Source organism: Ceratotherium simum, chromosome 6, assembly GCF_057802395.1.
Source record: "Ceratotherium simum simum isolate JZ-2026a chromosome 6, ASM5780239v1, whole genome shotgun sequence".
NCBI classification, from domain to species: domain Eukaryota; kingdom Metazoa; phylum Chordata; class Mammalia; order Perissodactyla; family Rhinocerotidae; genus Ceratotherium; species Ceratotherium simum.
Genome location: NC_141905.1, coordinates 37,397,006 through 37,423,011, shown reverse-complemented (window position 1 = coordinate 37,423,011; position 26,006 = coordinate 37,397,006).

Genomic DNA, 26,006 nt, shown 5'->3' with positions numbered 1-26,006 from the left:
TGAACAGACATGCCCAGGTATGAGGCCTGTTCTCTGTTCTCTGGTTCCCTCCTCCTGGACTCACATATCAGAAACAATTTTCCAGCTCAACTTTGTTTAACCAAACATTTCCCTAAATTATTCTACCACTGTTTCATCATGTAACACCTATTAATGGCAGAACACACTTTTGGAAATGGAGTAAATAATAGTAAATGGGGTACATGATTAACATGTATCATAATAATTAGTATATGCCATCATTAGTATGGTTAATTTTGAAGGTATACTGAGCTATCATTTATGTTTGCAATAGTATTCTGAACAGTTCATCCCTGGGAAGGCAGAGGTTCTGAGGCAAATCACTGTAAATGTCCCTATTCCCCCTCTTTTTTTTAATCTACATGAACTTTGGTTAAAATGAATCCCAAGGGCAGCCTTGATGGGGAGAAATTAACAAGAACACAACCTGCTGTGCCTGGATGTGTTGAAGGGGGTCAGTACCTCATGGTCTCAGTGACGGTGGAGAAGAGGGTGATTTTGTTGTTACTCTTTCCATTAATACAATTACAATAATCCTTAGGGTGCTTCATATTTCACAGCATGCTTCCACCCACCTTACTTTTTTGATAGTAAAAGCTCTGGGCTGATAGTTCTCATATGAGCCCAGGATTCTCTGAGCCCCAGCACACAGACCTGCCTCCTCCTTGCTCAGCAACAGCCTGCCTCCCTGAGTCACTGCCTAGAAGTGTCTCTGACTATGAAATGTCACCAGCAACAAAATCACATACTGGATCTTACGTGATGTTAACCAAGGGAAAGATACTACTTTCTGGCCCTAAAGCATTAAGGCTTCTGTTGTTTGTGTCTTCAGTTTTCCCACACTTTGGAGTCTGGAGTATTCACAGTCAAATTAATCCCCAGAGAGTAAATGAGCTCAATGCAGGGGAAATGAGGACCAGTAGGGATGCAGCTGGCCCATACATGACAGAGAGAGAGGAGCAAACTGCATCTCACAAGCCTGGACGTTAGAGAGAGTCATGCAGCTGCTTACAGCCCCAAGAGGAAAGAGAGGTCCAGCATGCTGGTTCTGCCTTAACAGTGTCTAAAAGAAGCATGGGCTATGTCACCCCCTGCCTGCGTCTGCCTCTGCCCAGCCCATGTCCATACTAAAGGCCTGACCCTTTAGGCTGTGCCCAGCATAGTGAGTACCTGTGCACTCCGGCTGCTCCTGCTCACCAAAGATCAGGGCCCAGAGAGTCCACACCCATGCATTGGGCTAGAGCTCCAACATTGAACCTGACTAGTCAGCCAGGTGGTTGCCAGGAAGTTGCTACTTCCCCTTGATTTTCCCAACTAGAGTAGACACAAGCCCCGTGACCCAGGTCTCTGGGGTTGACCATGTTTCCTGTACCTTCTCGTTAACTCTAATGAACCTCTCTATCAGATAGGATTCAATTTGGCTGCACTAATAGAAAACCCAGAATAAGGAGGCTTAAAACCAAAAGATTTATTTCTTTGTGTAAAAGAAGTTTAAAAGTGAGTGGTCCAATACGGGTAAGTTGGCTTCACAAAGACATCAAGAAACTTTGGAGAAGGCAGGAGAAGAATTCCTGTCTTTCTGCTCTTCAAGGATTCTCGTGATCCAAAAAAGCTCCTAGAGCTCCATCCTCCAAATTCACCTTTCAAGCAGTAGTAAGAAAGAAGGAGAGAAGATGCAGGGGACTTTCTCCAGCTGTCTATACTGCTTTTAAGGAAACTTTACAGAATTCCTTCATAATTTTCACTTTATTTCAATGGCTAGAACTTGGACACATTGCCATATGTAGCTTCAAGGGAGGCTGGGAAATATGATTTTATGGTTGGATGCATTGCCATCCCCAATAATATAAAGGTTCTATTAGTGTATTAGTTAGAATTAAATTCTCATTAATGTAGGCAGTCCAGGGCTGGTTTGGTGGCTTCACAATTAGCAGAGTCTCAGGTTCCTTTTACCTTGTGATTCTACCATCCTCATCATGAGACTTCCAGATTGTCTTAATAAGTTTAGGCTACTATAACAGAATGCCATAGACTGGGTGGCTTAAGCAACAGACATATATTTCTCACAGTTCTGGAGGCTGGGAAGTTCATGATCAATGTGCCAGATTTGGTTCTTGAGGAGAGCTTGCAGATGGTCATTATCTCCCTGTGTGCTCACATGATCTCCTCTTTGTGTATGCACAGAAAGAGAGACAGAGTGAGCTCTGGTCTCTCTTCCTCTTCCTATAAGGACACTAATCCCATGATGGGGGGCCCCACCCTCATAACCTCATCTAAACCATTACCCCCCAAGGGCCACTCCTCCTAATCTCATCACCTTGGGGGTTAGGGCTTCAACATATGAATTTTAGGGGGGCGCAAACATTCAGTCCATAACACTTCATAGTCTAGAATGGCTTCTCCTGTTCTAGCCTTCACATCTACAGTCCAACTAGCTAGAAGAAAGTATGGAGACTTTAAAGACACTTCCTGAAGGTTCCATGTATCACTCTGCTTGCGATTGACTAGAGCTTAGTCACATGGCCACACCTAGCTGAAAGGCAGGCTGAGAAATAAATTCTGAGTGGCCATGTGCCCAGCTAACATTTGGGAATTCTAATTCTGGAAGATGGGGAAATGCATGTAAGAGACAAGTATCAATTTCTGTGACCATTTGTGTTAATAATACCTACCATACCCTCCCTAATTCCACTGAGACATCCACCAGATGCTGAGACTTGCTTTGGTCGAGAAGCTCTGTCATAGCCCTGATGTCAGGATTAGATCCCTTGGATCTAATTCCTGTTGGATTGGACTAGATTTTGCCAGCTCTTCTTGAGTTTGAAATAATGGTGTCACTATAGTGCTGGCCAATCTTCCATCCTAACTATCTCCTACCCTTCCCTAACCTTGTCTAAGAGTTTCCAGCATGTTTTATATTGCAGGCTTAGCCAGTTTCGACAAAGAAATAAAGAACTGTTGGTTACTTTTTAAAAAATGTTTTTCATCCATTTCTGATCATTTAGTATCAGGGAAGTTCCTCTTTTTAAATTGGCCTTTTGACAGAACCAAATGGATTTGCATTTGTAAACAGAAGCACGTTGATGGATAAAAAAAATGATTGAAGTGAGGTTTTGGCTTCAACTCAACCACTGAGCATTTTATACTTGTCCTCTGCATGATAATGTAGGAGGAAGCTCACCAATTTTGACCAACAAAAATCTCAAGTTCAGCCCACCATCTTGAAATAAAAAAGTAGCCAATAAACATTTTCAAATAGGCATACCATGAGTAATAGTTATTTTGTCAAGTTCAAGGAAATTTTGTGGAAGTTTAGAAGTTTTAGATATGTCTGCTGGTCCTGTGCGAGGTTAACAGATCTTAGCACATTAGACTTGGGAAAGGTTATAATACCACCATAATGGCACCCAAGTTCACATCATCCTGAATACATGGACTGGTGAGAATACTGACTTTACAATAAGGAAATCTGGGTTTGTAACCAGTTCTAGTAGCACTTTTTAAACTTTGTATCTGTAGGCAAGTTTCTTTACCTCAAAGAGCCTTAAATCTTTTTTCTCTCTAATGAAGATACCATCATTGGGTTATTTGAAGATTAAGTGACCACATGTGAGGAAGAAGACCACATGTGAGGAAGACCACTGTGTTTGGCCCACAGAAGACAGTCAGTAAATGTCCTCTGATCTGAATTTACATGGAGGAAAAAGTTCAGTGCTACACTAATTCAATACAGCACCCCTCACTCTTTTTCTTCATGGACATAAGAAAACCTCATTCCGAACTTCCCATTTTAGAAAGACAAACTAAATATTTTCAAAGCTCTGCAGTTAGTGTAGCATTCAGTACTATGAGCTGGTCAGTTATTTTTCATTAAAAAATATAAAAGCTTGTATTGGAAATTATACCCATAGAGTCCATTTAGTTTTACAACTTAATTATATGTAGTAAAACTTTACTGCCACATTTAACAGGTATTAACCTAATTCTTTCTAAACAAAAGCAGTACTTGACTGGAAGCGAGCCCTAAGTTGAGGGGAAAAAAAGGAACTCTCTTAAAGTATTTCCTTAATATTTATTTTTCAAGAAAGGTCAACTCAGCTAATGCATGAGTTTGCTTAATGTCTTATTTGTGTTATCTCAATATTTTTAGTAAAACAAATTTGTTACTATGGTGTTCAGTTTTAGCATTACTACCAAATAGGCCAATATCAGGAAAGCAAAACCAACTGTGAGTTTTGCAATAACAAATTTTAGTCAATTGAGTTTACACATTGGTGAAAACAATTTTCAAAACTCAGGAAATAGTTGGGAAATATGAGTCTTTTCAGTGGATTAATTTCATACTATATTCTGGAGGATTTGTCACTTTTTTAATAATAAAACCAAAAAAGAAAATGAATCTGTCCAAGTGCTGAAAATACATTACTTTTAATCTTAATACACTTCAGAGCAAAATCTTATCAGAAATTCCACCTTATTTAATGTGTTCTTGTATAAAATAAAATATTCTTTAAAGTTCTCAATAAAAATCCATAAAACACTATTAGGTCCTTAAAATATGTTTCATATAGAATATTTACAACTCATAGCTTCAGAAGGTGCCAGCATACATATGCATGAGCAATAATACAGACTTCTTGGGTGATTATCTGAAATTCAATTTGACTCTACAACTATTTATTGACTAGTGTATAATCAGAGATAGCAAGTTTATATAATGAGTGAGATCCACACTTCACAAGACACCATATCAGCATCACCAACTATCATTTGTGGAACTCTCTGCTAGACATGCAGCCATATGGTAGGTTCTAGAGATATAAAGACATATAAAATACAACCCTGCCTCAAGAAGTTTATAGGATTATTCTTAATGTTGATAATGCCAGCATATTACATTTGCATAGTGCTTTTAAATTCACAAAATATACTCATATCCATTATTTCACTTAACACCCTCAAAATCCTTATAAGGCAGTTGTAGAAGAGGTAAAACCATTTCCATTTTATAGATTAAGTGAGCCTCAGCAATTAGGTAACCTGCCCAGGGTCACGAAGTCAGATTGACTGATGGCAGAAGTAGGATTAGAACTATGTTTATATCTAAGGATTTTCCACTCTAATAAACTTCTTCAAAACATTTATTTAGGAAGTCCAGACATATTGATAAGATTTATTAAACACCAACGTCGTATGGCAGATGCACAGGCCTAATGACCACTATAAGATGCATTGAGGAAGCTGTGGGAGAAAACTTTAGATCCGGACCCTCTCTGCACAGGCTTCAAGGAGAAGGCAAATCTGAACTGGTTGTGAAGGATGGTTGAGATGAGGAAAAGCAGGGAAGAACCAGCAGATTAAGCTTGATCCAAAATGTGCTCCTCGAATTCCCATCCTCCCTGGAGCGCAATAAGCTGAGGGTAATTCATATTTTTGTCAACCTTAACCTCCTAATGCCTAGCACAGGCCCCCTGAGTATTGTAGACTGTGTAGCAACACCTCTGACATCTTTCCATAACAGGCCGTCAATACATGTTCGGTAAATGGAGGGATGAATGAATTAGAATAAACACATGGACAAACAAACATTCATTCAAGCATTGGAAGCTCCCAAGGATTCAAGGCTTTGGAAGTCCTATCACATTTCTGAATGAATCTGTTCATTCATTCATTCATTCATGCATTCCTTTATACATGAATTATATATACATGAGTGGTTCTCAACTGGGATGATTTTGCCTCACAGGGGCTATTTGGAGACATTTTTCGGTTGTCACGACTAGGAAACTACTACTGGGATCTAGTGAGAGGGGCCAAGGATGCTGCTAAACATCTTGCAGTGCACAGGACAGCCCTCTGTGACAAAGAATTATCCGGTCCGAAATTTCAATAGTGCTGAGATTGAGAAACCTTGCTTTATAATAAGTGCTAGTAAAGATTTTGGTTTAGCGATGGGGACAGATATTTCAAATAAGTAAACAATCAGATTAATCATTATAAAAAAGAATAAATAATACTTATAAACTGGTAGGTACCATGGGAAAAAAAATTGTTGGGAAATTCTGGATGCCTTATTGCTTTTGAGCAGGAAAGGATAACTGGTCATTTCCAGAGGACAGCATTCCAGAAAATCTCAGGCAAACTAATTAGAAACCCATACACACCAGAAACCCAAGAAAAATTGGGTGCCTTTCTGGGAAAAAAATTCAATGCCTAAGGTAATTGTTCTGCTATTTTCCCTCTGAAATGTGGCGTCTCCCCCAACAAAACTGTCAACATAAAGAAATTAAAAATAAATAGGAAAGTGTTTGAGACTCGATGAAATTCTCATTTTCTTTAAAATGTAAAGACAAATTTTTAAAAATAGAGAGTTATTGGGTTTAAAAAGACATCTTCTATCTGTCCAGGCTCCCTTTCTTGTGGGAATCAGCCCTTCTCCACTCCTTGTGATTCTGGGAGACTGCTAATCATGGGCCCTCTCATCTCTTCCACTAGAGTGGCCACATAACACATGCTGGACCAATCAGACTCTCTTCCAGGCACTCAGTCGGAAAGTCAATGAAGCAGAGTTGTTCAATGTCTCACCCTAAAGAACTTGTCTACACATTCCTGCCACCATGATCCCCAGGGCTGCTGTGACACTTGCTTTCCATAGACCCGGTTATTTGTTTATCCCTGGCTCCTGGGAGAAACTCCAGTGTTCTCCCAATAACTCACTTTCTCTCTTGAGTTGGCCAGAGTTGTTATTTTAGCTTGAATCAAAGAACCCTATCTGATATAGTTTGGTATTTTGTTTCAGGAATGGACAGTGGCTTAGAGAAGGAAGTAGGAAGAAAACAGAGCTTTCTTTTTTTTCAATCGATCACCCATCCTTCCAGTCCCAGCAACCATCATACCTGCCCTTGAAGCTTTCACTGACTGTTTCCATGTAAGGTCACCTCTCAATAGATATCGTTACCTGGAATGACCACTGTTCATTTAACATGTATTGTCTTTTTACTGCTAGTGTTTTTTCCTAGACTGTAAGGGCCTATGAAGGCAGGACCATACTTGGTATTTCTTCCTATCTTTCACATTTACAATTGAATATTCAATTAAGAATTGTTAAATGAATAACTGTGGAGGTCAGTCTCCATGATGCCTCAGTGACTCTCACCTCTTGGTATTCATGCCCTTGTATAGTCCTCTCTCACAGTGAATAGTGCTGACTTGTATATCTAATAGAATATTGTGGGCATGAAGGTTTCTGACTTCTAAGGCTAGATCCATAAAAGATGTTTGAGTTCCTGCCTTACTCTCTGTTAGATCACTCCATCTGAGAGAAGCCAGCCACTGTGTCATGAACAGACTCTACTAGCCTTATGGAGAGGTCCACTTGCTAAGGAATTAAATCTCTTGCCTACAGCCAGCACTTACTTGCCACTGTGAGCCATCTTAGAATTAAATCCTCCAGCACCAGTCAAGGCTTCAGATGACTGGCGCTTGGGGCAACATTTTGACTCTAACCTCAAGAGAAACCCTGAGCCAGAACCATCCAGCTAAGCCACTTTCAAATTCCTGACCCACAGAAACTGTGAATTAGTACATGTTTGTTGCTGTTCTAAGCCACTAAGTTTTCAGATAATTTGATACACAGTAATAGATAACTAAAACAATAATTGATTCCATCCTGGGAGAAACACAAATCCCATGTTTATTTAACCATAAAAATGAAAGAAGGGGGGGACAAATTTATTTGCTTCCTTGAAGAAAGAGTTCCTATAAACATAACCACTTTAATGTATGATGACTCAGTTCCACTTAAAGGCTGAAGGCAAAAACAAAAAAACATCTTCCATATTGTACTGATTATAACTCTTAACAAGTCAAATACTTAACAATAAATACAGTACCTTTTTAGGTACTTAGCTACTAAGAGATGAACAGGATGGATTTCTCATAGAGAAAATTCTTCTTCTGAACAAAGATGGAAAAAATATTACAAGTATGGTCACCAGATTTTCTGAACCCAAAATTAGAAAATAGAGTTGACTTGTATGAAGACAATGGACTAGAATATTTTAAACCAAGATAGTTCTAGAAAATTCAGGAGATATGGTCTCAGTACCCAAGACTGAACTGGATGTTTAAGACATGCTAAAGACTGAACATAAACTATGGAAAAAGTTAAGCTACTATTAGAAGATTTATTCACAGTGTTTTGATTTATCGATGAGAAGGACAACAGCTTTAAAAAGACCTTGTACCGTCCTGAGAGGGCTAATTGTGATTTCAAAGTACTACTGACTAGGAAAAGTCCTGCTAAGTAATAAAAAACTTATGTGAGTCATATGTGCTTAGAAAACCAAAGTATAGTATTTCTTCTGAGTCATGTTTCTAATAAACCAAGAAGACCTGAATGTTAAGTCTAAATGACTGTGTTTTCTTGTTTCTTTTTGACAGATAATAGAATATAAATTCGATTCTATCCAGCAAATTCACCACAAATTAATTCTTGTTTACAGATATTACAGGTTTTTAGAAAATATTATGTATATATGTATATATATGTATACACATATATGTGTGTGTTGTGTGTGTGTGTATTTTGTGTTTCCATACAAAATTTAATTTATAAAAACTGTGGCTGCACTCTAACAAACATAACTGAGTTTATGCATCTAAATAAGATTTGTCTCCCGTACTGAGTTCATAAACTTATTCCTAAGACATTGTAATTACTCAAAATACTTTCAGAACTCCTCATTTGCCTTCGACACCACTGAAAAGATAATAATTTGATGATTAGGAAAAGGCAAACAATTTAGTGGTTAAGAACGGGGACTCTAGATTCAGACTTTCTGGGTTAAAAACCTGGCTTCGCCACTTACAAGGTGAGTAATCTTGCGAAATCACTTAACATCTCTGTGCCTTAGTTTTCTCATCTGAAAAACAGGAGTAATAAAAGAATCCATCTCTCAAAGTGGTGTGAGGAATGAATGAAATAGCATCTGTAGAACTCTTAAAACAGTCCCTGGCACATAGTGAGTACTCAACTAATGTGAGTCAGTGAGATTAGTTAGCTAGCTAGTTAATTAATTAGTAAGGGATGAGAATTTTCTCCAAAAATAAACTCCTCCTAAAAATGTGTGCAGTGGTGCCATAATTATAAAACACATTTACTCTCACAAAGAGAATAATACTCTTGGGAGGAAACAGTAAGTCTTGATACATTGTTCATGCTGTTGAATGAATCTGGTTGCCTTCCTGGAGACTTTTAGGATGCTTCTCTATAAACAAAAATCAAGTCAGCAACCAAGAAGAACTAGAAAAGCTGGATAATATGGAACAACAACAACAAAAAAAACACAACTGTTTGAAAACATTGGATAGCGATGAAGGCAGCAAGGACCCTAGGGGCCAAGATCCTAGAGAAAAGGGACACTTTTGAGATAGGCCCAACTTCTAGCTTTCTGTTGTCCTCCAGGCATTTGCTGATTGTCACAGCTTGGGCAGAGAGGCTGCCAGCCGAGCAAAGAGCTATAGGAAAGAGGTAGAGCTGCTGAGTGGAGATTTTGATAGTCTCACGGGACTGGGAAACAGAAATTGAAGTCCATGGTCACCAAGTTATCCAGGTTATAAGGGACCAAGATTACAGATAAAAAGGAAGCAGAGGGAGGGAGGCTGAGCCTGACGGTTTGAGCCACACTTCCCCTTGAGGCATTTGCTGACTCATGAGCTGACTGGACTCAGAGTCAGAGGGGCTGAGCAGAAAGCAGCAGAGAAGAGGCTGAGGAGCTAAATAGAGCAATTGACAGGATCAGGATGCAAGGAAGACAAAAACTGGAGTTCAGGGACACCAAGGAGAGGGCATCTGGTAACATCTCAAGCTTTCAGATCAGAATCCTGAAGAACTATTTTTTTAGGAATAAGGGCAATTGGGGAATTGACTAGACCTCAGGAAGACTGAAACCCAGCCTGGAACCAGTTCAGGCTCTAACTGGATTAATGTAAACTACTCCTACTTTAAACACCTGCCAGAAACTAAATCTTCTCTGGAGGGATTTTCATTAAAAATGTTCAGCATTCAAACAAAAATTACCAGGTGCATCAAGAGAAGGATCAAGAGAGAAAAAATATAGACCATAAAATAGACCCCATTGGTGATACCAAATCAACATTATCAGATATGAACTTTAAAATGACAGTGATCAATATATTCAGTAAAAGAGCAGTCAGGATGGAGAATTTTAGCAGACAACTAGAATCTACCAAAAAAAAAAAAAAAGGACATTCTCAAACTGAAAATACAGTAACTGAAATTAAAAACTCATCAGATGTTTTAAATAGAAAATTGGACAAAAATGATGAGAAAGTAAGTGCATAAGAAGATAAATCAGCAGAAAATATCCAGAATGAAGGACAAAAAGGAAAAAGCGTAGAACATACAGAAAATTTTATAAGAGACACAGGGGACAGGGTGAAAAATTCTAATGTGTAACTGAATCCTAGAAGATGAGGCGAGAGGGAATAAAGCAGAAGAAATAAGTGAAAAAATAAGCCAAGGAGTATTCAGAATTGACATAAGACATAAAAGCACAGATTCAAGAAGCACTATGAACCCCAAACATGTTAAATACCAAACAAAATACAAAACCCTTAAGTATATTGTACTACAACTGTTAAAAACCAAAGACAAAGAGAAAACCTCAAAGGCAGCGGGAAAAAAATAAGGCACATTACTTCAAAGGAACAACAAAAGATTGATACGTGACTTCTCAACAAAACAAAATGAGGTTGGAGAAGTAGGAAGAGGCTATTACGTAGGGCCTTGTACATCATGTTAAGGATTTTCTTCTTTATTGGAAGAGAAATGGGAAGTTGTTAAAAGGCATAGAGAAGATTTATGTTTGTTTTTTTTTTAAGGTAGGTATGAAGCTGCTAGGAGCTACTACACGGGAAAGCCTGTGTGGAAAGGAATTCAAAAGACAGATTATGAAAGCAGACAGATGGAGGGGAAACCGATGCTTGAATACTTATTTAAGCCCCTGGTCCTTGAATCCATTTATGAATTAAGTTTCATAAGCCACTAAATTCCTTAACCAAAGTTTCTTGGCATTTTGCAGGGGTCCTTGGGTGCCAGGTCAAGGATCCCTGCTATTGGAGGATAAAGGAAAGGAACCTAACCTAACCTGAGGGAGGAGGCTCAGGGAAGAAGGTTCAGGGAAGCCTTTCTGAAAGAGGAAAATGATCCTAGATGAGTAAAAATAGTCGTGTAGTAGAAGACATGGTGAGAGAAATGTTCCTCGCAGAGGATTAATCCTTGTGAAGGAGACATTCATAGCTCCTCTGGAGTTGTTTTCCATATGACTAGTCATTTTCCATGTGGCTGGAGCAAAGGGTGTGAGAAGGGTAGTCATGAAAGGCCTGGCAGGAGGAGTAGGCAAGACATCGCATACTCCATGCTAAAGAACTTGCGCTTTACATGCAGGCTCTGGAAGTTCAAGTGATATAGAAGATATAAGACTAGTAAGCTTTTTCAATTGCATACAGAATGAGAGAAGGAGAGGCTCAAATTTGAATCCCAGATATCCGTTTAGGGCAACCCAGTGGTTAGAGCTGGTAGTGCAATTTACCAGGCAAAGAAAAGAGGAAGGGGAGCCAGTCTAAGAGTAAAAGGGGTTAGGAGTAAGGTAGGGGAAGAGGATAAATTCAGTTTGGGGATATGATGACATGAGGGACGTCTGTGATGAGAACTGTGCCAGGCAACTGGAATCGGATGTATAGATCTGGAAGTTAGGAGAGAGCTCTGAACTGGTAGGTGATCAACATTTGCCTCCTGGTGGTTGAAACCTCAGCAGTGGGTCAGCAGGCTAGGATGAACATAGGTCAGAGGGCCTATGGGGTCAGTGAAGGAAATGTGCCCACAAAAGCAAGTTAGGAGGAATTATTAGAGAAATGAGAAGAGAACTAAGACAGAAGGAAAAGAAGATAGAGTTTAAAGAAGGGAGTCTTCAGGCTTCAGAACCAAAAGTAGCCTGGGCTTCTCCTGAATATTTGGTTTGTGGTCTTTTCTTATATTGGCTGGTAGAAGACTTCTGACATACATCTAGCAACTGTACAGAACTTGAACATCATTATGTTCATTAACTTTATCCTTAGTTTTATTTTTATTATTACTTCCCCCTCATTCTATTCTTTATTTTTTCTATTGTATTTCTTTGTATCACCATAGACCCTGAGATGGAGGGAAAATGAGTAACCAAACGCATTGCCTCTAGAATAAGATTCCAAGCTCCGGGCATGCCACCGTGCCAACCACTCACAATTGTCTTGTGCACGGCATGCCTCTCTCGTTTACCTTACCTGCCTCAACCCTGCAGGCATTGGAGTCTGAGACTCCTAGTCTAAACAATCACTAAGATCCCTTTCTCCTCAAAATTGGATGAATCTGTATTCCTTCAATTCTAAAATCCCAGGAGTTGTTATCAAATATAATACCAAGTAGTCAGAAGAACAGTTGTTTCTATTAAGTTCCACTAAAAACATCGAAACAGTGAACATATATGATGTGCACGGCATTTGAGAAGAGATGGCTTGGGCTTCAAAAGCAACATGACCGCATTTACTCCGGGTCTTTGTTACTCATCACTATGAGGTCCGGAGCTAGCACACATGGTCAGTGGATTTAAAACAAAATGACTGAGTGGTACATCATTAGGCCATGATGTTCAAGGCTAATTCTGCATTAATGGCGTGATATTCTGTTTGGCTTTCTTCTATTAATATTTATAGAGTACTCATTACCATAGCAACTAAGTGCTTTCCACGAGAACTGATCGAATTGTCAGGCAGAGGTGAACAGGAGAGGGGAGGACCACTGCGGGAGTTGAAAGGAAGCTTCTAATCTCCCTCTAAGTAACCCTTTCCTTCCCCTACGTGACAAAGCAGCATTCTCACAGAGCATTTGTTTTATGCATTCCCTTCCAGAATCCTAGCAATATCCATTCTTGGTTCCTTGGAGCACTGCTGCATGCTACATGCCGTACTGGGCTCATCCTTGGTAAAAACGGTAAAACAGCAGTAGTTAGTCTTCAACCCGGATTTTACCTTTCTGTTCTCTTTTCCTCTTACAGGGAGGCAGTAGAGCATATTAATTTAGAGCCAGGCTTTGAAATCATGTTGCCTAGGTTTGAAGTCTAGCTCTTCCCCTTACTAGGTAGGTCTCCTATGGCAAGTTATTTAACCATTCTGGAGCTCAGTTTTCTCTTCTATGAAATGGAGATATTAAGAGTGCCTACTTCATAGGGTTATGATGAGAATCAAGTGAGTTGATAAATATTAAGAGCATTAAAGAATTCCTGGTACATGGTAAATGCTCAATAAATATTAGCTGTTAGTTTGATGTATCCTTATCTTTTGTTCTGTCACCTGACACTCATGTTGCTCTGCTCTTCCTGGTTTTCAGTGAACGGACAAAACTTTTCCTCAAGGTGAGGTCCCTCCTAGACACACCCAGAGGAGTGAAGGAGAAAGGTGACTCCTGTCTGGCCAGATCAATTGGCCAGATCAAAAATGCCTAAACTTCTACCATTGGAAACTCATTTCTCTGAGTAAAGCAATGCCTTTACAAGGATGTTTTCCTACTAGATTTAACCTTCATGAAGGCAAGGAGCATGCCTCAATCATTTGTCTCCAAATGTAGAGCCAAATTCACACTCACATCCCATTCATATTCAGGTGTAGATGAATAATGTGTTATCCCCCTCTGAGAATATGTACGCATGCATACATGAAGAGTTATGACAAGTCTACTATTTCAGGCTCTGTGACAGGTGGTAGGGGCTAACAAAAATGATTGAGGCATGTTCCTTGCCTTCAAGAAAGTTAAATCCAGTAGGAGCAAAAGACTTGTAAAGGAAACGTTTTACCCAAAGAAATGAGTTTCCTTGGTGAAATTTTAGGCACTGAATCAGGAGGAATGTGGTAGGGTCTTTGTGAGTTCCTAAACCACACTGTGGAGATGACCACCAACCCTAGCAGATGTAAGCCAGGCCCTGGCTTGGAGTCAGATGGCGTTCCTCCCTCAGAGAGTTTCCTGCCTGGTGTGGTGTGCCAGTGCTGATCAATGCTACTGACTCATCTTTGCACAATCACAGGGACTATCTCAGACAAAGTCGGAAGCACCAACACCCAACCCAAGAGTTAAGATTTCAGATAAGCAGCCTTGAAACTTGGAAGAGCTCGTTTTAGGATAAATGAAGGGACGCATTCCTTTACGCTGTGGGTAGTAAATCCATTACCTCATCTGGAACTTGTTACTGCAAGAGCCTATATAAACTAAAATTAAAATTAGGTTCAAGAAGGTTGAGATAAATGTATGAATGAAGAGTTACAAACAGGCTCTTGAGATGAAGTTAAGGAGCTTTCAATTCAATAAGAATCTACCAAGGATCTACTGCTATGTATTGACCACTCTTTGGACATATTCTTAACTTTCTAAAGGTTCCATTCTCTTCCATCAAATGTTCCTTGGTGCCACTCCTGAGGCAGGGGGCTGGGCTGGAGACAGAGTTTTCTAACCACTGGGAAATTTCTTATATCCTAATGCTTTTTATCAGCACAATTTGTGTGTCAGATCTTAATAAATGCAGATCCCCTTTCTCCCTCACCCAGACCTTGGAGAATCATTCTCCGAAAAGCAGTGGTTCAACTCCAGGAGAATAATTGGAAAGCCCAACCTGAGCACTAGAAAAAAGAAAGGAAAGCCACATCTGCTCAAGTTTTTCAACAGTTTACTTATCTAAATTGAAATACTCAGGCTAATTAAATACTGAAGGCTATTTTTACTCTCTTGCATTCATCAGGTTGGGACCCATGGGTGGGATGACTTTAGTTACAGGTAGAGTAAGTCTTCTCCCAGGAGGAGTGATAAGAGAGGCTCTGTAATGCCCTTTTGCCTCAACTCGTTGACAAACGCCCAAATACCATTGGGTCATAGCTTGGCTACTTTAGGTCAACTCACCCCCTAGTGTTTCTGCTGCAGTAGGGCCCAAGAATTTGCATTTCTGACAAGTTTCCAAGTGATGCTAACTCTGCCGGTCCAGGGACCACACTTTGGGGACCATTGCTCTAGGTCATTATGTCCACTCAAAAGCAATATCCACCTGGGATGGATTACACTGTCATCAGCCTCTTACACCCAAGGGTGAAAAAAGGCTCCAAGAGCAGGGTTAGATGGGGCGGCAGGGAAGAAGGAGCTTGAAGGTCCGGAGGGGACGATGAGGCTTGTTTTCAGTGCTTTGCTGTTTTGCCCAGAAGAAGGCTTTGGGCTGCTCCCCACATCCACTCCCCGTCTCTCACAATCCACCTGGCTCTCTTACTCTAGACCCATCTTCTGCAAGAGCCCTTCCTCAACCACAGGACTCCAGCCACTTCCCAAGCTGGTGGCTCAGCTGTCACTCTTGTCCATCTCCCTGTCAGGAACAGCTGCTCCCAATCCTCAGTGAACTAGCCTGTCAAGGAGTGACTGGCTGAGGCTCTGAATTGCAAATCACCCCAGTACTGGCCCAAACTCCCTGCCTAAGAGGCAGCTGTCCTGGGGGAGAGACCCCTTCCCCATTTCACATACACACACACACACACAATCAGCCGTGTGCACCAGCCAGATGCTTCAAGCGGCCGCTGTTTTCTCCACCTATGGGGATCCTTCAGAGATTGCTCCTGGGCTTTAAATGCTATGTCCAGCCTCAGACCAACAGAGCAAAGATCCAAGGAAAAACCTGAATCACCAACAATGTGTGGCGAAGAGAATGGAGGCTGGGGCGGAGGAGATAATTTGCCACTCAAAGTAAGTATCAGTCACCAGAATTTGGTTCTGGAATCTTGACATGTTTAGTCTCTTTTATCCATACATGTCAGTTGAGAGAAACTCCAATTAGGAGAGGATGAAAATAATAAATAAATCCACAGGACAGAATCCAGAATCTCTGAATTTGCTGACGGGAATAAGAAATGAGTGGTGATTCACTCTGAGCCCACTCATTCCTTCTTCTCACATTGATCAGCTGTGAAGTGAGAAAAAATTCACATACACTCATATTCAAACTCTTTCTCAGTCTCCACAGAAGGAGACTTTCCTTGATCTGGAAACCCTGCCTGATCACTTAGAAATCACATGCATAATAATTGGAGGAGAGACTGGTCCGGCTGGATGCGAGCTGAATGGCATTCCACGCTCCTCCCCATCCTCCCTGGTTCTCTTCCCTCCACCACCCAAAGATGCACTTACTTCCTCCTCTGGTTACACTTCACCACCACAAACAGGGCACCCCCACTTTCTACAGAGCCTGAGTCTCTTTGGAAAACCTTCCAGTGTGTCCATTCTTCTGAATATTGTTTTTTTTAATAGAAGCAGTCATCTTTAAACCATACAACTGAATCCTTCGTTGTCAGAGATTTTTTTTTCTCAATAAAGAGTAATACTGCACCCAGTTAAATACCAACATTATCCATCTTTGTGTCTGACAAAGGTAAAAATATTAAATATATTACTTCAGTGAGAAGTGATTGCTGATAAACCATCCGATATCTCATCTTCCATGGAGTTATTTTAGGCACTTAAGTTGGCACGAATGTGTATCTTAATGCTCTAAATTAAAAAAAAAAATAGGAGTAAGAGTGTAAGCAAATTGTGATTCTAAATGTGCTTTAACTGAAAACAGTGTCTCTAGGGAACACTTTTAAAAGACCCATCCTAATGTTCTTTGTACAATTAAATTTATTTCCCAGGTTTATAAAATTCAATTGCATTTCTGCAAAAGAAAAAAATTCACCATCTTCCCCTCCTTATGACAAAGTCCCAGCAGCAAGTCATTATCACTTTTGACTAATCAGAGAGAAACCACCTGCAGGAATACTCCCCTTTCTGTTGCTCCCAGCAGAACCTTCCAAATGATGATTAATCACTGAATAAACGGCAGAATTGACAACAGCATAATGACAAAGAGAAAGCAGAGAAGGGGCCTGAACAGTCGGTGCATGTGGTCCAGCCCCAGTGGGTGGAAGGGCCGAAGAAGATGGATGACCCTGTGAGAGCTTGACACTTGAGTATCTTGTCTTTTACAAGGGGGGTCACTGCTGCCAAACTCAACAAATAAGGCAGCACGCATCAAGTGGACCTGCTTCCTATGGCTGTCAGAAGCAAGGAGAAATGTCTTAAAATTAAACTAATGAGCTGAAATTGGTATCCTAAGCTCAGATGATAAGAGATACTACAAATGACAGCCTAATCCATTATTGTGGAAGGCATTCAGAAGGTTTTACTGATTATAGCCTCAGATTACCTTAACCGTGTCCCTACTAATTTGAAAAATGATGAATCACTAAGTTCAAACAGGGCTCAGAAGAGTCAATTATACTAAGCAGCGATATCAAAAGCTCATATTTTCTACACTAAGGAATAAAACATGTTATGCCTAATAACAAACAGAAATGAGGCCTATTACCCACTCTCAGTTGACCAAGTCATTAGCAATAAGAATGTTTCTCTAATTTTTCAATATTTCTTTTCAGGATATATACTCCCTGCCCCAAGGACTCCTACTAGCCAAAGTTTATTAACATGAAAAAGACTTGTAGTACGTGAAATATTGATTTGCAGCCAGCTTAATGTCCTTCAGATACCATCAGTTTTCAAGCGTTTCATGCTCAAAAGAGCAGTTACTGGTCAGACTCATTATCCCTCAGGCTTCATCAATACCATCATCTTCATCACAATCATCTTCACCTTTATCAGTTCTTTTTCTATAAAACATAGAGAACTTTAAATTCACAAAAGAGTTTCATGCACATCTTTCCACTGGTCCTAACTTAAACAGATACTTCCAGCCAGTACCCCCTTCTGCAAACATGACACTCTTTGACTCTTGTCAATTCGGCCTTGTCTTAGGGACCACTTTCCACGTTAATTCATACCAATAGAAAGTATTTCATTGTATGGCTACGATATCATGTGTCAAGATTTCCCTGAATTCCAAGGTACTTTTTTTCTGCATTATGTCTTGTTCTCAACCATGCCTAGAACAATGTTTTGCACATTGTAGGTGCTCAGCAAATATCTGTTAAATGACTTTATTTTCTGTTTCCTTTTTCTAGACTCAACCAACACCAGGTCTTATATATGTGATCTTCAAAACCCTTCCCAAGGGTAGTTCTCAGGTATGGGTAAGTCACATTAAGACCTGAGTAAATGGCCAGCCCCGTGGCTTAGTGGTTATGAGCATGCACTCTGCTACTGGTGGCCCGGGTTCGGATCCCAGGTGCACGCCGACGTACCCCTTCTCCGGCCACGCTGAGGCGGCGTCCCACATACAGCAACTAGAAGGATGTGCAACTATGACATACAGCTATCTGCTGGGGCTTTGGGGAGCAAAAAGGGGAGGAGGATTGGCAATAGATGTTAGCTCAGAGCCAGTCTTCCTCAGCAAAAAGAGGAGGATTAGCACGGATGCTAGCTCAGGCCTGATCTTCCTCACAAAAAAAAAAAAGACCTGAGTAAAGCAATCGCGTTGAAACAGCAGAGGAACTTAGGAAAGGATGATTATAGATGGACCTTGAAATAGTGAACAACCCCCTTTCTCACCACTTACAATATGGCTGCATTGGGAATTACTTTTTCCCACCAAAATTCAAGCTCTACCATCCTCTAATACTAGAGATTTTAATCTCTCATTCAAAACTTAGCTTCAGATTCAAACTCTTTGGTCTGGCTTTGAAGCCCCTACCTGAGCTGACCCACACTGCCTGCTTAGCCAACCTTCCCTCTCTACCCTCTTCCCCCAACACATACTCACCATGTTTGGTCCTGCCTTCGTCTTCCCGCGTCACTTGCACACCACCACCCTTCTCTGGAGCTCCCTCTCTTCTAAAATCTTATAATCTTGCATCAGATGCTTCGGGAGGCTATAACGAGCCACAGCCAGTGCGAGAGAGCAAGGACTTCAGGTGATCCAGCCTTTCCAGGTTCTCTATTTACTCACTATGTGACCTTGGGAAAATTGCTTAAACTTTCAAAGACCATTCCTACATCTCTAAAATAGTGGTGAATATATGTACTTTAGAGCGTTATTGAAAATAATTAAATGAAACAATGTGTGAGAAATGTCTGGCCCAGATACTGCAAAGATTGTGTCATTCATCTCCAAATCCCCAGTATAAATCTTTGGGCCTGACACGTAGTAGTAAATGTTTACTCAGTATTGAATAAAAAGTGAGCAGACACAGAGAGGGATAAAACACATGCACACGTGATCAAAGTTTTTAATTTAGTAAAATGTGACAGCTTTGGTTTTCTTATTTTATCTTTTGTATTTAAATTATTTTATCTTTCATTTTTTTAAAAATCTATTTCCAATATCTATCTAACCAAGTCAAACATTAGACATCTTTTATTAATGAGCAGCAGAAACCGAATGTCTAAACTCTTATCCTGGAATGGAGTTCCAGTTCCTCTGCTCCCCTTCTCCCACATCCTCCCATAGCCCCAAAGGGAAACCTGAGGGAACCCAAGGAAGCTCTTGTGCACAACAGGTGTGAATTTGCTAAAGACAGGAAAGCACAAGGCTCCCCACACTGAGTTCCTCTCTGCTGGGGAGATGGAAGGTTTAAAAGAAATCAAGGACACAGAGGTCCCTCTTGGCAACTTTCAAATATGCCCTACAATAGTATTGACTGTAGTCACCATGCTGTAGATTACATCCCATGACTTGTTTATTTTATAACTGGAAGTTTGTACCTCTTGACCCTTGTCGCCCATTTTGCCCACCCCCAACCCCTCTCCCCCCTGACAACCACCATTCTGTTCTACCTATGAGTTTTGTTTGGTTCAGTTTGGTTGGTATTTTAGATTCCTCATAGAGTTGTGATCATATGATATTTGTCTTTCTCTGTCTGACTTAACATGTATTGCATATTTGGAAGTTGCCAAGAAAGTAAATCTTAAAAGTTCTCATCACAAGAAAAAAAATTTTTTTAACTTTGTATGGTGACGGATGGTAACTAGACTTAATATGGTGATCATTTCACAGTATATACAAATATCGAATCATTATATTGTACACCTGAAACTAATAAAATGTTATATGTCAATTATACCTCAATAAAAAAAAGAAAGAAAAGGACACAGAAGTACCCCTGAAGGCAACTAAAGGCAATAAATACTTAAGGTCAAATAGAAACTACTGGGGGAAAACACCATAGAAATTACTAAGTCATTAAATAATGCTTAAGTAGAAGAAAACTAAATATGAAATGCAGCAAAATAAGATAACATGAGGTACCTTTAATCTGAGAGATTTGGGGAATTCTTAGTTTTGGGGGGGTATTTTTGTGTGTGTATATGTGTGTTTCTGTTGTTTCTTTTTTGTTTTTTTCCCTAACAATCATATTTTTTACTCACATTAATCTTTGTTTTAGTTAATTAGTAACTACAAAAAAGGATAAAATATATTTATAAATTAAGTTCTTGGAGTAAAATAGAAAAGCAAATCAGAAAAAAGACACTTTTTCTGAAGACTTTTCTGAGAGAAGCTCTTTGTCCCACATCTTTCCGGAGTTTTTACTTTTGGGTTTCATATCCAGGAACACTCAAAACACGGTCATTTATAAACAAACCAAATTGCACAAAATGCACCATTTGTTCCTAAACTGAGTTCAAATTTATAAATGGTGCTTTTAACAAGTGTAACATCAATAACTATTTTCTACAACTCATTCTCTTCTCTCTGTGTCTTCAAAAAATGGATTTCTTTTCCCACTATGATTTAAATTTTTTTAACAGGGCCGGCCCGGTGGCTTAGCGGTTAAGTGCGCGTGATCTGCTGCCAGCGGCCCGGGTTCGGATCCCGGGTGCGCACCGACGCACCCCTCCTCCCGCCATGCTGAGGCTGCGTCCCACATACAGCAACTAGAAGGATGTGCAGCTATGACAGACAACTATCTACTGGGGCTTTGGGGGAAAAATAAATAAATAAAATCTTTAAATTTTTTTAACAACTTTCATATATTGGGGGGAGGAGAAGGTTCAGCATGTAAAGTTTTACACCACTAATTATTAGCACTTGTTAGATATTTGAATTTGAGCCTACACAAGTATGTGCTCAATAAAATCTACTTCATTATACTCCAGTGTCCTGTGAAAGAGAGAAAAATGCTCCTCATGGAGATGTAATGTACAGCACAGTGACTACAGTCAATAATATTGTAGGACATATTTGAAAGTTGTCTACTGTGGTGTTTGGTTTTGCTCTCTAAACAAAGAGAAGCCCTAATTCCAGGCTGCCTGTATGCAATCTAGGAGCAGTGTAGAAGCAGACAATGCCTTCACCTGGAGGCCCACGCCTCCGGAATGTTCTTCCCCTCCTGATCGGACACAGGCTGAAATCTGTGAAGCTGTCTGCTCAGTCAGGCATTTTCCTGAAGCCTGTGGGTGGACTGGGATCAGAGATTAAAGTGGTGGCAAGTCTTTATTCATTATGACTACAGAGTAGTCTATCCAAGCCATCCATTTATAGGGACGGGAGATACTCTTGTAACTGCAAAGAACGTCATTAGCGTTTTATTTCCTCTCCCAACTACCTGTCTATGGTTGTTGTGCTCACTTTGACCCAATCAGGGCACAGAAAGAGTTTCCTGGCCTAGGGGATGAAAATGTGAAGTGGTTCACCCCCCAGGCCAGGCTGGACACACTGAAACGGCATGGTCCAGTGACCTAAGCAATGGGCTGGAAATTCCAGACTAATGATGCCCTTTCCAGCATCAGACTTGCTGTGTGATGCCAGGTGAAGCACCTACCTTCTCTGGACCTCTGCCTGGGCTTGTTTGCTACACGAAGGAAGCAGCCACTATGAGATAACACGCAACTAACAACCGTTCTGAGCCTCGGCTCCCTCATCTATAAAACGGGAATGACTAACTAGTGCCTCACAGGGTCAATGTAAGGTGAAAATGCATATAAAAACTCCAGTAATTTTTACAGTGCTGAACAAATTGGTTCTTCCTAGTGCCATTATTAGTAACAGGGTAAATCTGAGACTCAAATCCAGATTTGCTGACTCCCATTCCAGGACCCAAGAACAAAAAGCTAAACAGGCTAAATTCCCTCTTCTTTCCATGAACATCCAACAAATATTGGACCCCATGGGCTGTGGTTTCATGACACAAACATTCCTGCAAGTTTTGGAGCACATCCTAATATTGGCTAAGTCCAGAAAAATCCTGAAACCAGCAGCGCTTGGGGGTATTTTGGCAGTTCTTAAGTCGAAACCAAGAAAACGTGGTGCAACATTTTTATTTACGGGGAACGTCGAAGTGAACTACACTTCTCTTTTAAGTTCTCAAATGCATAGAAAGTTTCCGCTTGAGGATTAGACACAGAATGGCAAGGCTGCTTCCCTCCATGCTGAATCACACTTGGCCCTCCCTCATTATATCCCTAGTTAATTCTTCAGTAATTGGGGAGCTATGGTCTTTGCAAATGTCACAGTTTTACCACAGTGTATTTGCTTCTGGGTGGATTAGCATGAATGTGTCAGTTGTATTGGATTGCCAATTTTGTGGGAGTGATTTGAAAGCCTGCAGAATAAACTGTTATTTAACTTGGGGAAATGGGAAGGAAAAAATGGCAGCGTTTTATGTTTTGCTTCCTTTGGTTCATATTTGCATGAAATCCTCATAACCAAAGGCAGCTGGAATCCCGAGTATAATGATAACATTGGTGCCGAGAGGTTTGGACCTGGCTGGAAGGTGGGGCTTGTGTAGGAGGCAATTTTTTCATGCAGATGTAAAGCATAAGAAATATTTATTTGTAGAAATTACATATGAAGATTAGAAAAAATAGGCTTGTTTTTGAAGAACCTTGTTCACAGTATAAGCCAAAAGTATTCAGCTCATTTGATTTCCATGTAAAGACAGTCCCCATCACATCCACTTGCAAACATTCATCATTCTGTAGAACATTTGCCTGGCATTATTTATCCAGAAGAAATTCTTGTTTGGGGTAATAATGCAATTAGATTATTTATACAAATCAGTTAACTCCAAACTGACAAAAATAAGTCTCTTTTTTCTGAAATCACCACAATCAAGGGCGGGACAATTAGGCCAATATATAGAGAGTGTTGAGTTTTCGAACATAGGTACTATTGATAATAAATGAGCATCCTGTGCCCTTACCTCACTGGAGTAAAAGCCTAGGGCGTTGCTCTTTTCTTCCCCTTGGCTCCCGTGTATCTTTTCTGCCTTGTTCCTCTGCCCTCTTTAGTCTCCTGAACATATTATTAATGATCTCTATTATGCTCACAAGGGTATTTTATGTTGAAGACTCCCACAGTGTGCACTGCAGAGCAAAGACACACAAACACCAAAATGGCGGCCACCTTTGCCCTACTGCACAGTAGATGAATTTTGGCCGAGGTCTATTGGTGAAGCCTGGATTCCAATAGGTCACCCCTAAAGAGCAGGACATCACCGCTGCGTAAGGGCTTGATTAAGCAGAATCTAAATAACAAGAATGTCTAATTTTATTGTTGTTCATCTTTTTTTAAGAAGAAGAAAATAGAAAAATGCAATGAAAACGTGCTGTAGTAAAAGAAGTACTGGGCTAAGACACTAGAAACTTGGTCAGTAGTCCCAAGAATGCCTCTAACAAGTTCAGAGAGTTTGAGCAAGTCATTTATCTCCCTAGTCCTCAGTTTTCCAATCTGAAAATGAGTGGATTGGACTAGACTTCTGAACTTTTTCAGCTTTTAACGTCTATGATTCTAATTTTCACAATGTTCGTTTTTTATTAACTATTTTCTTATTACATAATCAACATATGTTCATTATGTAGTTATAACAAGTAAACAATAAAGAGCAAGTTTAAAATCACCTGTTGTCTTACCAATCTGAGTAACTGGGTTTGCAAATATATTAAGTATATATTCATTTGCAAATATATCAAAATGAACCTGTACCAAATATACTGAAATATATTAAACTAAAAATATATTAAAACAAGCTGATACCAAAAATTTTTTCCCAAAAGGTAACACTAAGCTTCTTTCTTATACCTGTTCTCTTTCCCTTTTTCCATCTCCATCTGCTACAGGCCTGGATGTCAGAGAATGTTGGGCTCATGATGTCCTTGGCCGTCAGAGAGAAAGTACAGAACCTCAAAAGAGCACTCAGAGGAGCCATAAAGACCGTTTGGAATTACCCTCTCATCTTACAGATGAAAAAGTTGAGGCCAAAAGAGTCTGATATGTCAAACATCATAATGTCACTGGATGGCAGAGGCAGGGCTAGAACAAAGGTCTCCTGCCCTCTGTTCTAAAATAATTTGCACTCTTTTATTGTTCTCAGAGTTGTTTTTTTTTTTTTCTTCAATTTTAATTTAAACAGCAGGGCTGACACTTTTTTTCTGATTCAACTTTGGTTAATAAGAAAACTTGATTTAACCAACTTTCTGGCTGATGGAGGTCTCACCTTAACACACTCCAACCTCACAGCCAGTCACTAGCAGGATGGCTAGTGACCGGTGCCGTGAAGGACAGGAATGAGTCATGGCAATAAATTGTGCTTAGTAGAAAAAGTACGTGAGCCCATGTTCCTGCTACCCCTCACGGTGATATTAGACAAGCAACAGAACCTTAATTTTCCCTTAATTCATTGAGTTTTCTGGACCAAATGAAGGGACATCCCTACACATACCTTTAAAAAAGGGATGCCAGGAAACAATGTCAGATACTTAATAAGTATCTGTTGACTGATTCAGCTTGCTCCAATCAAAGGCACTGGTTTTCCTGGTGTTCTTGTTTATGATGAGATGGGGAAATAGCACCCACCCACGCCTATCTCACGGAGAGGCCAAGAGAGTGAGAGAGACAATGGAGATTAGATCCTTGGAAGAAAAGTACTATGTGTATTCAGATCTCATTCCCACTAACCATCAAGCCAAAGCACCTGGTCCCTGAGAGGCTACTTCCCCATTGTTGAGAACTATAGGGCTTATTCTCAGCGTATAAATGGCCTCATTCCCCAGATCACTCCACTTAACCTTTAAAACTCTTCACTGGCAGCTCTCCACCCAGTTTGCTTTCCTAGGTCATACCTGATCCTGGTCAAAGGCACATCAAAGGCATCTAGTCCTGTTGTCTTTTGTTTCTTTTTTTTTGTTTTCCCTACTCCAGCTCATGGAAAGGATACAAGACTTTCTCAAAGACAAGGCGAGGTAGCAGCTTTCTTGTTTTGAATAAAGCCTTCTGGATGATTCTGATATGCCCACCACCTCCTAATTCCCGGATGAGAATTCCTGGTCCTGGTCCAGGAGAAGAAACTGTGATCCAGAGATTGGAGATAGTGTGTCCAGGGTATCATCACTGGTTGGAAGAAGAGGAGGGGCAGTCTGTCTCTGATTTTAACTTTGACGATCCTTTGTTTCACTAGGTTCTTATGTTGTCATTCATGACATTGTTTAATTTTATTTCAGAATTTATCATGGTATCTCCCTACAGAATCAAGCAGAATGCTTTACATACAGTAGATGCTTAATAAATACAAGAATGAGTTAATTAATCCCAAACTTATTTTTCTCTTGCTACTCTTTACTTTTTACCACTTCTCTGGACAAGACTCTATTCCGTGGGTCTCAAACTTGAGCATGCATCAGAATACTTGGAGGGTTTGTTAAACAGATTGCTGGGCCCCACACTCAGAGTTTCTTATTTAATAGGTCTGGGAAGTGGCCTGGGAATTTGCATTTCTAACAAGTCCCCAGGGGATGCTGATACTGCTAGTCCAGGAACTGCACTTTGAGAACCACTGGTCTATCAACCAAGAACTGCATAGGGTCTTGCCTTTTTTGAAAAGGTTGGTTTTCAGCCATTTAAGGGTTCAATGCATACTTACCACTATGCTCAGGCATATTCTTAATCAGCGGTCTGATGTGCTTACCAATTTTCTTAAGC